This window comes from Saccostrea cucullata, unplaced genomic scaffold (genome assembly GCF_032062105.1).
Source record: "Saccostrea cucullata isolate Sc308-1 unplaced genomic scaffold, CSIRO_AGI_Scuc_v1 ctg12887, whole genome shotgun sequence".
Taxonomy (NCBI): domain Eukaryota; kingdom Metazoa; phylum Mollusca; class Bivalvia; order Ostreida; family Ostreidae; genus Saccostrea; species Saccostrea cuccullata.
The window spans coordinates 2,933-16,781 of record NW_026920440.1 but is presented as its reverse complement, the minus strand read 5'-3'; the positions used below and the strand labels follow the sequence as shown (position 1 = coordinate 16,781).

Sequence of the window (13,849 nt, the reverse complement as noted above, 5' to 3'; positions counted from 1 at the left end):
ACAGTAAAACATTTAAGATAGAAAGAATTTTCAAAGTATGGAAAATTCAAAATGTATTTTACATTTTGATTTTTTTCCCCAAAAATTATAACATGAGATTATTATTCAATAACCACTTTAAATTTAAAAATATACCAACCCATTTTTTTTAAATGCTTTAAATATTAAAATGTTGTTTTAAAGTGGTTTTTTGGTCCCAAATTTAAGCATTTTAATTTTTTTTAAAGTGCGTAATTTTTAAAGTGGTTGTAAAACCGTTATTTAAATCTAATAAAGGGAGAAATATGTCCTTGAATACAATATATAATACTTATATCTCTGAATGTACTTAAATCTAACAAAAAATATACATTCCTATAATAATTATTTGCCATAACCAATATCTACTTGAAATTTGATGTCGAAAAAGGTTTCCAATAAAGATGGAAAACTATTAAAAGGGTTACAAAAACACAATGGAAAAGCGATAGACTTCAAACTCTGATATAGCTTTTTTTATAGATTGAGGTTTGAGATGGTGTATTTAAACTGTGAAACAATAAATTGTTAGGGAGAATTGCTGGATGGTTTTGGAAGTCCGTGTTTGCTCATCTCCTGTATTGTGGACTTTTGATTTTGGGAAATGTTGTTTTCTCCATATGTTTCATTGGAGAGTAACAGAATGAATTAATTGTTAAGTATTTTTCATTTACAGGGAGGCATCAAAGCTGTTATATGGACAGATGTTATTCAATACACAATTATGATGATCTCCGTTCTAGCTATACTCTTTAAAGGTGAGAATTAGTTTCCCGAAACAGATTTCAGTGCACCAAAATATGGCCTGCGATAAACATGTATGAAATACTTGATTGTATTCTTGGTATAAAGATACTCCCGAATTTTTGTTATCCAGAAATTGTAAAAATCCAAATGCAATGTATATGGCAACAAAAAACCCCTCTCATCCACGAAATACACCCCCACATGAACCAATAAATTTTTGTCAAGCACGAAGTTTAGACCGCATGAAGATTATTAATTTCATAGGTTATTTAGCAGTTATTTCTTATATCAAAGTAAAGGTTATAGGATTATTCGTAAACACATAATCCCTGTAAAACAGCAGATTTAAGGTTTTAAAGATAGATGACAACATTTATGTAAAAAAAAGTTACTAGTATGAAAAGATATAATAAATCGTGTAAAACATACTTTTGTTTTATTCATAGTTTGTTTTTACAATGCACGTTTTAAACATATTTTATTGAATATAATTCAATCATGATTGGGCAACAGGCAATGCCTATGTAAGCCCTCTCCTTTTATAATTGGTCAAGGTACAAATTAGAAGTAAATAATACATGAACATGATAATCAATAAAATTATAATGAAAAATAAAGATTCACAATCAAGTATTATTTATCAATAATATATCTAAAAAAAAAATGACAACCCCCTAACTGTATGCATATTATTTACATACTGTTCCAGCTTAAAAATAATACAAATATTTGAAGAAGAAAAAAAAAATTATGCATTTAATAGAATATTTAATATGACAGTGTCCCTAATTTAGTCTTTTAGAAGATTTTATAAATTCTTGTACATATGAAAATATTTGACAATTTGTTTGATAAGAGTATTGAGATTTTCCTCTTAGTAGAGCGTCGAGTTCAAAAACAACATTAATATCATTTAATTTTTTTACCAATATGTTTCTTTCAACATTATACGATGGACAGTTGATAAAATAATGTTCAGTATCTTCAGTATGAAATCCACACTTTTGACATGATTGAATATCTGATAAAAAATGATTTTTTAAATGTGCATTAAGATTACTAGCATTGTTTCTCAACTGACAATGCAAGATATTTTCTTTCCTATTACCAAAGTTAAAGTACTTACAAGGTTTATTAGTTGCTCCCCAATTCTTAAGTTTTGCTTTAAAGATAGCTAATGAAGGAGAGTTTTTTACATCTTCAGTAAGACTGTTCCAAAGTTTTACGGTTGATGGAATAAAACTATTATAGTATGACATTGTTTTACAAACTGGTATGCATAAGTTATTACATCCAGACCTTAGGTTGTAAGCATGTTGAACAGGAAAACAAGGTTGAATCAAATCATACAAATAATCAGGTGCAGAACCATTAATCATTTTATACATCAATTGAAGTTTGTGTTTTTCTCTTCTAAGATATAATGGTTCCCATCCTAGTTCACCATACAAACAAGTTCTGGATGAATTAACTCTAAGTCCAGTAATAATTCTAGCAGCTTCTATTTGAACTTTTTCAAGCAATTCTGAACTATTTTGGGTACAATTATCCCATACAACATCAGCATATTCTAAAATTGGTCTTATAAAGGCAAAATAAATTTTTATAAGTGAATTTCTATCAATGCTATGTTTCAATAACCTAATTATATTTAATCTTTTACATGCCTTTTCATATATATTTGATATGTGATTGTTCCAAGAACCATCTGCTTGAAATTGTAATCCTAAATGAACATGAGTATTTGATTGTTTTATATAATCACCTCCATATCCAAACTGAATATTAGGATAACTTACGTGTTTTCTAGTAAAATCAACATTAACAGTTTTTTCACTATTAAAATCTACAGCCCAAGCTTTGGACCAATTTCTTATCTTTTCAAGATCTTGAGTAAGGGACATTGTTGGAGCATTGATATCATTGTCTATAATAGCAAACAAAGAAGTATCATCAGCAAACAGTCGAATATTACAAGATATATCTTTAGATATATCATTTATATACATGTATAACAAAAACAAGAAAGGACCCAGTACAGACCCCTGGGGTACCCCAGCATCTATTGTTTTACATGATGATGAATAGCCTTCTAAATTCACCCTTTGTTGTCTCTCAGTAAGATAGTCTTCAATCCAACCCAGTATATTATTTCTAAATCCAAAGTTTTTAAGTTTGAAAATCATTCCCTTATGCCATACCTTGTCAAAAGCTTTGGAAATGTCACAAAATATAAAGCGTATATCTCTGCCTCTGTCAAGGTTCGACATAATTTTATCATATATTTCAACTAATTGGTTAACAGTAGAATCCCCAGGTTGGAACCCAGATTGGTATTTACACAATAAGTCATGTTCCTTAATATGATTAAACATATATTTAAAAAGTATTTTTTCCATTAGTTTACATATAGAACAAGTCAATGATATTGGTCTGTAATTATTAGGTTGTTGGGGACAGCCTTTATTTTTAAAAATAGGTGAAATATGTGCTTGTTTCCATATGTATGGAAGAACTTTATTTGTAAGTGAAAGGTTAAATAATCTACATAGAGGTTTATATATGGAATAACGAGTTTCCTTTAATATTCTGGGAGAAATTCCATCTGGTCCACATGGTTTAGAGGGATCAAGTATGCTTAACTGATCAAGAACATCTTGATCACTTATTTCAAAATCACAGAAGTAGTCTGGAGGTCCAGCTCCATGTTCGGGCAAATCTGGCTCATTTTCAATATGTGATATATTAGAGAAAAAATTATTAAATTCTTCAGCTTTATCAATTGGATGAATCAATATTCTACCATCTTGTGATTTGATAGAGGATGGGGGAGAACTTAGTTTCTTTAACCTTGCAACGGATTTTGCTATACGCCACCACTTTCCTGGTGGAATAGATTTGTCAATGAGTTGAGAGACAAGTTTGATTTTGTACTCCTTCCTACTTTTCCGTACTAAGTCTATTACTTCGTTACGGACTTGTCTGAATTTTTGCCAGTGTAATGGATTTTTAGTATGCTTTGCCTTTTTATGAATTCTTTTTCTTTGCCTCATTTTCCTACGAATTTCTGTGGTAATATATGGTTTATCTGATGGACGTATTGTAATTTGCTTTTTTGGTATATGTTTATCTACTAAGGTTAGGTAAGTGCATGTAAAATTTTCATAGACTTCATTCATATTATTAGAGGTAAACACTTTTTCATCCCAATTAACATTTTGTAAGTCATCGTTTAGGCCTTGATAATTTGCAATTTTATAATTTCTAATTGTGCGTTTGAAGGCATGTTGCTTATATGTTTGAAATGAGATTTCTATAGAAACGGGTGAATGAGAACTACAAATGGGTTCATCGACTACAACATTCTTAACTTTGGATGGATCATTAGTTAACACTAGGTCTATGCAAGTTCCAATATCAGTTGTAAAATTGGTAGGCTCTAAGACAACATTAGTTAAATTAAGTTGTAGTAGTAGGTTTTTAAATGTATTATTCCCAGGAGTTAACATGTTTACATTGAAATCACCTAACAAAAACAATTTCATCTCTGTATCTAGAGCTCTCTCTACAGTACTTGAAAACTTATCCCAAAAGTCAGACCCAGAGTTGGGAGGTCTGTAGATGACTCCAACCAAAAACTTTTGATTTTGTGATTGGATCTCTGCCCATAAAATTTCAATATCAGAAAAATTTAAATCATTTCTAACTTTAAAATTTAATCTAGTTGAAATATACAGTGCAACTCCTCCACCATATCTATTTCTGTCTTTTCTAACTGGTTGATAATAACCATCAAGTGAAAGATTACTATTGTCAATACTCTGATCTAAGTGAGTTTCAGTAATGGCAATTATATCATTCCCTGAAAATTCATTTCTAATAATATCAAGTTTAGGGGGTAAACTGCATACATTGTTGTGCACAATACTTATGTGTTTTTTATAATCTGCTGGACCTGGGTTTGTTTCCACACATCCACATATTAGTAATATTGTAATCACAATGATATTAAAGTGATTATTTGAAATATTGAAGATCTTTATGAAATAATAAACAGGATACTGTTCACATTTTTGGTATTTGTTACTAATCAATGAAAAAATATTTGAACTGACATCTCTAGCTACATGTAACTGGAGGATAATGAAATGAAGTATAGTGTGCAAGTAATCATGGTAATAAGCTGGAACATAACTAAATGGAAAAAAATAAAACAAAACTAAATGAAATTCAAACAAGAATAAACAAAAAATGAACAAAAAATATAAGCAAATGAAAAACAAACTTTGTAGAACAAAAAGTGTTAACATATGTACACACACTGCATTTATTGGAGTCTGAAATACTTGTAGTAGGAATACCACATATAGCTGTTTGGGATGCAATAGTTTATTGTTTAAGTGCTGTAAAATTTCACAGGTTTTAATCCCAAGTAAACAATTTCCCCAAAAGTCTAATTGCTGAATGTATCCATAGAACAAATTCGAGCAACAATTACTAGCCCATGACTCCAGTATTAAACATACACACAAAAGGATTAAGATGATTCTTAAGCATATAAGTATTGAGAGAGTCAATAAATTACTATAAATTTGAAGATAGATTTGCCAATAAACAAGTCAGTGTTAAGTTTCATACATACGTTCACGTTTTCCGTGTACTAAAAATAGAACTGGATTTTCCCTTTCGGAAGAAAGCGTCTATGCGACCCTGAAGGTAAACACAATTTTCGAGACAGTCAACTTCAAGAGAGCAAAATTAATGGTTTACGTTCAAATTCCATAAATAAAAGTAGAATATTCTGTGGAATATTACGTTGTTTCGTGACTTATCATGATAATTATGAGTACAGTTATTAAACACACATATTCACTTTTCCGTATGAATGGACTCGGCACCTATTGCACTGTGGACCACTTTAGACAAGTCTTCGGTCCTCCTGATAGTTCTGGTTTTACCAGCCAGGGTTTTGACAAGGATCTTACCGTCATGGGACCATGCAGCCTCCAAACTTTCATTCTTTACCAGTTTGCGTGCTTCGAAAAGAATGCCCATCCTTCGTCTCGTGAGTGCCTCGTTTACGAAAATTCTATAGCCATTGTTCTCATTTTCGTTGAATGCTTTTAAATTACTCTTATTTGTGAACACTATATTCTTGTCTCTATAGCTAACAAACTTGGCAATGATATCTCTGGGACCCTGTCTTTTAGTTTCACCGAAATCCTGACCTCTAAATTCTCTCCCCACTCTATGTGTTCTGCTTATTTGATCAATGGATATCTTTGTGTGGTCTGATGTTAAGACGTAGTTGTTAATTACGTTCAAGACAATGGTATCTGTATTCTCATTCTGTGTTTCGGGAATGCCACAAAACTTTAGACAGGTCCTCCTAGAGTACTGCTCTGCTTCGTCCATTCGCTCCTCAAGATTGTTTACCTTTTGTTCTAATTCAGCAATCTTATTGAGCAAACTATCAGAAATCTGAGTTTTGAATGGTTCATTGTTAAGAATGATATTAACTGCGTGTTTTACACCCTCTTCGTCTTGAGATAGAGTTTCAATGATATCACTCAAATTGTCAAGTTTCTCCCTCAGGTCTTGATTAGAACATGTTGAATTATTTGAATCTATTCTAGGTCTTTTTTTCTCACTTTGGTTTTTGTTCCGATTTTTATTTCCTCCCATCATTCAGATTTTAATACACGAATAAATGAATAAATGAACTAGTACTGTAACACTTGACTTGACACTTGACTGAGTACTGCATACAAATGGCGATGAAAACAGTTCACTGATGGTAAAGTGTTGTAAATTAAATGTCTCAAAATACACATTCACCAAGCACTAATTTATCTTTTTTAGATCACAATACTCACAACCACCATGTCACTTCATACCATATTGCTACATCTATCACAGAAACTTTATCACACATTTTTTTTTTCTCTCAATTCGGGGGAGCAGAAAAAACACGTCTTACATTGTCCACGACCTTGACCTTTCATCAATTCAACAATTATCACACAAGTTGAACGAATAAAGCGCTATTTAAGGAAATATGGTTATATTTATTTTTAACAATACTAGAGTATCTTAAAGGTGCAGAAGTAATCTGAACATTTTAAACAGGCAGAGTCATTTTCAAATGAACTTATTCGCTGAGAAAATTATCAAAAGTCTCACGACACCACACTAATTATCCCAGTGTTGAACACAATTTAGATTTGTGTTTGTCTTGAAACGTATGTTTTACTGACCAACGTTAAGTTGAGGCAATCATATTTTATAAATCGCTCTCTACTGTTTCCTCAGTTTGAGCCCTGACCCCACCCTCCGCTACACCTTGTGGAATGTTGTCATTGGAAACATCGCCAAGCTTTTCGCCTTTCCATTGTCCCAGTCCTCAGTTCAAAGAATCGGCTGTATGCCGTCAATAAAGGAAGCGTACAAGTAATACATGTACAATGCTTTCCATTATAATAAAAAAAATATAAGTAAAAAATAATTAAATATAAGTACATGTAATTGATAAACAATTAATCATAATGCTTTTATTTATTTAAAGCCAGACTTTCATGTTGAAAATCAACTGTGATATTAATGCTCCATAGTTGATACTTGTAATATTATTTTTGTTTCCAAATAAAAGTAAATTTTACTGAAGGATATTTAATTTATATGTTTCTACAGTTTCATAAATACAAATTAATACAGCATATATTTAGTAATATTTTTTCACAATTTAGAAAAGTTTTTCATGAAAACAACTTAAAAACAACAAATTATACTAAGTATTATAATACATTGTGAACTATATTTCAACAGACTGTTTTTCGTTGTTGCCCCACTAATGGGATTGACTGTCGTTTTGGCGGGAAGCATGGGCTTAGTTGCTTATGCCTATTTTGTCAAAGTAAGATGCGATCCATTAAAATCCAAATTCATTGGAAATCCCAATCAGGTATCATTATATGCAAGAATTATAATTTTGTTCTTGTTGACTAATTTTTTTGACGTTTATTCATAACATAACATAGCACAAAACCATAGAAATTTTGCAAAAGAATGCCTTTTTTAAAATGAAGAAAATATACATTAATTATTCATTAAACTTGTTATGTAAGAATATTTTCCCATGGGAACATATTTTTCAATCTTTCGAAAAATCTATTATGTAATTAAATTAACATTCAATATTCGTTTGAACAAACAACTAAAAAAGGAATGTCAGAATAAAAAGATATCCAGTTAAATTTTTAAAATTTGAATTGGTATTTCAATAATTGTGTGATTATTATAAGAGAAAGTGACTTCTGTTTTCGTACAGATTTTGCCTACACTTGTTTCGGAGATCTTTCAGGAAAACCCTGGACTGACAGGACTTTTCATTGCCGGTCTTTTCTCTGCGTCTCTAAGGTAAATATTATTTAAATTATATATATGTATACAAATTGAAAAAATAAAAAGGAGATCTTTTTCTCTTTTCATAAGCATTTTACTTTGAAAAAATTCCGACGATATTTACTGGAAGCATTTTGTATTCAAAGTGTATCTGATTTCTTGAAATGCCTCCAGTTAGGCCAGTTAGGCCCTTAAAAAGTAAATGTCCCTGTAACTAAACCAAATAACAACTGCTTTGTATGGACATTAAAAAAGAAAGATAAATGTATTCTTAATATAATTATGAATACATTACACACAATTTATGTGCAGGTGAATTTGTATTAAATTTGTGTTGAGGTATATTAAAATATAAGCAATTTTAAAAGCTTTAATATAGAGATATAAACTGAGATAGCATTTCCATGAACAAATTATTGGCCTATAATATTTTAACTTAATATATCATTTTAGTACTGTGTCTAGTGGTTATGCAGCATTGTCTTCTATGACCCTACAGGACATTATCAAAAAGAAGTGGAGAAATATATCAGAGCGAAGGTCAACCATCGCGTCCAAACTTACAGGTGTAAAACTGCATTTTTGCACAGGAAGTGCAATTTTATTAATTATGCAAAGTAAATGGTAAATTATTAAAAATCTTCAGTCAACAGTCTTCAAGTTGGTTATTTTTTACAACATGGAATCTGAAGACATTAAAAGGTCTGTTGAATTATTCCTTGATAATCATACAGTTATGAATTGTTTTCTAATGATTTGCTAGGAGTTGATTTCTTGAATAAATTGCAAATTCATGTATGACTAAATTACACACAAAAAGATAAATGTCTTTGCAAAGTATACTATTTTTTTCAAGTATACAGTAAATTTACCCATCTTCATGTAGAAATGCACAGAATAATTCATAGAAAGGTATTGAAATAAAAGAATTATATTTGTATAGTGGTGGTTGTCTCATTTTTGACGACTGGTATGGCTTTATTGCTCGCCAGTGTTAAAGGGACTCTTTTAAAGGTAGGACATGATTATCACTAAATTTTATTTTTATTTCAATTGTATGATCTTGTGGTGGAAAATGAAATGATTCCTTAATTTAAAGGTTTAGATTTTATAAAAGTTTTTTGAATTTAAAATGCTGAAATTCTTGGCAGTGTTCTTCGTCATTACATTTTTATCAAGCATTCATGGCATTACAACTTCCTTTTCCAATTCTTCTGTTTCTTTCAATATTATATAGATCTTGTAAGATAGAGTTTAGAGGTAATGTCCAAATATGACTCTAAAACTGTCTGTTGCGCATTTTTCGTGATATTTTCAAAATATTTTTCTTCGAAATCAAGTAATCAAACTTTTGGCAATATGATAACAAACAATCGGTCCTTGATAAAATTTGTGAGAAATATTTGGCCTCATCCTAAAAGGTTCTTGAAGGTGGATTGGGACTGTATTAATTATATAATTAAATTAGGATGTGTAAACGTTCAAAGGATTGCTTCTCTCACTCTATTTATATAGCAGTAGTGTGTGATTATAATAAGTAATTGTATATCTTCTTTTTTCTATGCTCTTTGGTACATGTATTAGACGTACATACTGAGTGCATGGCTGTGATGAACAAAGATGCTACTTTCAAAATTGTGAATTTCAAAACATTTATATTGGTCGTTCTGGTGTTTCGGTGGTGCTCTAATGAATAAAATACTAAATAGTGAGAAAGAATTTCTCTTGAAAATATACCATATACATCTTCTCAAAAACAACCAATTGTTTTTAGTCATACTGATATAGAAGCATTAGCATAGTGTAATCAAAATTTGTTCCAAGCATCCAAAGATGGTTTAACTTCAAGTTTGTTCAAATCATGACTCCTGGGATGGGGACTGGTTCAGAGTTCTACAGTTCAAGTCATGACACCTGGGGTGGGGACTGGTTCAGAGTTCTACAGCAGCAGATCAAATTGATATTTTTCAAAATGTCATTTAAGGTATACAATACCTTTCTCATGTATTTTTTAAAAGAATGTATATCTATCAAAAAAGTTCTGAAAGCCAAATTACAATATGGTGTCGGTGATTTTTTTTTACTTGATTCATACATATACCTATTCCTGAACAATTCAATCCATATACTGACATGGATTTTATTTTTTGATGGACAATAACTTACTGTTTTGATAATTGTTGTTTGTTTATAAACTTATGTAAGGTAAGATATGAAAGAATGAAATATAAAGATATCGGACTGTAAAAATGTTCAATAGTCGGTGAAACAATACAAATCAGAAGCAGAACAAACATGGACATCTTAAAACATCAAAAATGGGATCCGTTGCCAGGTAGAAGTAAGCATCCCCTGTCACACCCGCCATGTGCTCTTTGTCATTGTCAACTGCACGAAAAGCTGTATACAATTCATTGTGAAAATATTAGCCTATCAACTTTTATGTAAATCGTCCGTCAACATTCAATTAAACAATGAATTTTATTTGCTGATATGATCATTCTATTGACTACAAAATTTGCGAAATGCTTCATCAATTAGGTAAGACCATTATTATGTAATAAACTCATATTATCTTTTGCTCAATTAGGTATAATCTATTTTCAGCTAGCTCAAATGGTGTTGACCATTCCCACAGCGCCATTCACTGGAATAATGCTGTACAGTATTTTCTGCACCTCTGCAACAACAGCGGTAAAGTATTTCATTACAAACAATGCATGTTATTTGTTTATAATGATTAAAATCTAGTTCTATTCAGAAGTGAGATTTAGAGATTTTCAGGGAAAGATTTTTCTTTATTTTAAAAGGAAAGATCGTCTCAATGTATTTATTCATTATTTTTTTCAATTTCAGGGGGCTCTAACTGGCGGTCTGACATCTCTCTTGTTTTACCTGTGGATGGCCATTGGTAACATCGTGGTTAGTCCACCGTCTGTTGAAAAAAAGCTTCCTCCAGCTCCAGTAGACCAGTGTACAAGCAATTACTCCATGTTAACCAACTTAGCTGTTTCTAACATGAGTAGCTTAAATGCCAATCTTACAGACATCTCTTCTAGCACGGCATCCAATACTTTGTGAGTAATACAACATCAGACAAGACGTATATAATATATACTTCTGAAAATTAAATATTTTGAAGATTTTAGGGTCAATGGTGCCATAAATGAACGAATGTGCTCAATCAATCTTAAATAAAATATATGGATAACAAGAAGTAGCCAAGTTTAAGAATAGACACAAACCACCGAAAACAGCGGAGTTAGAAACCCTTCTTTAAGATAAAGTTTGTGCTTACATATTTTTCAAGAAAGGTATAGAATTTCGTGCATACTAAACACAATTTCTATGTTAGATTCTATCCGCTCTGCTAATGGTACTGACTGAAAATTGTATATTCATCATGCAACCTTCGAGGGAAACCTTCACAGATTTTTGCATGATTTTCTTGCATATAAGGAAGTAAACCAATTAACTGCATATTCTTCACAATGCCCTTTTTTCTTAAAGATTGCACTTTTTAGACTCAGATTTTGAAATGTAAGTAACATACGATGTCACGGTTTAGACTGCGTCTTGTGCGGGTTGAAGTTTAAGCTGTCAGAAAGTTTTAAATACCCCAAATGCTCTTGTCCCATTGATCACATCGTAAACCATACTAGCATGTACCAAAATCTGCTTGCTTTTTACAGCATATAATTTTGCAGCAGTTTTAAGTTTTCGAGAAAGATGGATTATCAACAATTTATTTCCCGTTGGCTTTATACTCGGATTCCTTGAATATTTTACCACAATTTGTCATCCTGGCATTTGTTGTGTCAGAAACGCCGTTGTCTTTGAAATGAGTTTTGTCTAAATTTAGGTTAGAATGTTAGCTTTATAAAGATTTGCAACCAAATATTTCTGCTACAAATGTTGAATTTAGCCAGACAAAGGAAAAAATCACAAGGTTGATCTCCACTTAGTGGCTCAGGAAAAAAGTCAATAACACATAGGAAAAATACGATTTTTTATAAATTATTATATAGCTTGTAAAAATTATCAAAACATTTATAAAAAAGGAATTCTTATATAATAATTTCATGGACCATCAAACAACGTAATATTTGAATTTTATTATTTTCTTTGTTATTCCAGAGAAGGTTTCAGTAAAATTTTCCTTTTTATTTTCAATCGTTTGACGTCATCGCCATTTTCCTTGTGATTGTAATTGGTCTGATTGTCAGCAAAGTCGTAGGTAAGCTGATCAAGATTGTCTGTTATAATACTTGTCTTACAAAGCAGTAACATATACATACACAAGTATTTTATGTTGAATTTGAAATTAAACGGCAGAACACCTATTGAATCAGTTGATATTTATTGACATGTTTACATTTCGTTTTTTCTTTTACTTTAAAGGCTCATCTGAGTGAGAGTTGACTTTGTACTACCGTAACTTGTTGTCATGAACTTTTCCTCAACCCCATTCATTTGCTTCAATTGGTGCATTTTTGCACGTTCATTCAATTTTTATTTTAGGCGCTCCAGACGAAAAAGAAGTAGACGCAAGATATGTTTTAAGTTTTATTGAACAATTTTCCCCATATTTACCAGAAAAAGTAAAACATATTCTAACCTGTGGATCAACAATACCAAAGGTATTTGACAATGAGTCTCAAAACCTATACGAGCTAAGTGTTGATTCTTACTGCAGTTTCTTAGTTTCTTAATATTTATACAAACATAATTTCACATTTTGATATCTCAAATAATTGTAGTATACATAAATTGACATTTTTTTTTCAAAAGATCGATCGATATTCCAATAAGTTTTAGATTATTAACAAATTCATCTTTCATTTTAATGACATGCTTTATTAAATAAACAACTATACTTTTATATGAAACGTTTACAGGGAACATAGTCGGGCAAAGAAATTGACATAAAAGTACTGAAAGCTTACTAAATGACCATTAAAAAACACGGTCTTTTCATTTAATACAGTTTTTTTTCTTTTAGAGGCGAAAGCGAATTCAAGCCGAGGAACGCCAAGATAATCAGCAAATTTCTATAGACGATAAATCCGGAGAAGAGGGGCTTAGCAACAGTTAATTGCACTTTTAGAAAAGTGGATAGGACTATGGAAGTGGGGCATCATGCTACCAAGACATTCCGAAGTGTTAATAAATTCATGTTTTTTTGATCATCAGATATCAAAAGATATGTTTTATGTAATAAACAGTGAACAATAATTCACGATTGCATTGGTAAATATATGTACCCCACTTCTATTTCTTCCAATGAAATCCTGCTTACGATTGGTTGAAGTCTGCCACGTGAAGGAGGTGGATTACTTGTACTAATGCAATTGTAAATCAATACCTGGTCAGTGTATTATTACATATTTGTTCTAACACAACGTGACAGCATAGACACGGTATAGGCTTTATGAAGCATGTAGCAGAGAAAATCATTTGTAAACAACAGACAATACGTAAATGTTTCATCGGTGGGGATCCGTCTCGCCAGGTATGAAATTTACTAATTATAACCAAGTATCATCCCGTACCCTGTCACTAAAAACTATGTAACTAATTATATACAAATATCTGTATATAGGTTGCCAGTGGGAAAGCAGTTATTCGAGTACTCGTCAGAAAGTTCAAACATCGAATTTTTCACACTGCATTTTCTTTGGTT

General features: G+C 31.2%; 1 pseudogene; it reads left to right on the top strand.

Moving 5' to 3' along the window:
• Positions 1-6,483: 6,483 nt before the first annotated feature.
• Positions 6,484-13,276, top strand: LOC134249008 (sodium-coupled monocarboxylate transporter 1-like; annotated as a pseudogene).
• Positions 13,277-13,849: the final 573 nt, after the last annotated feature.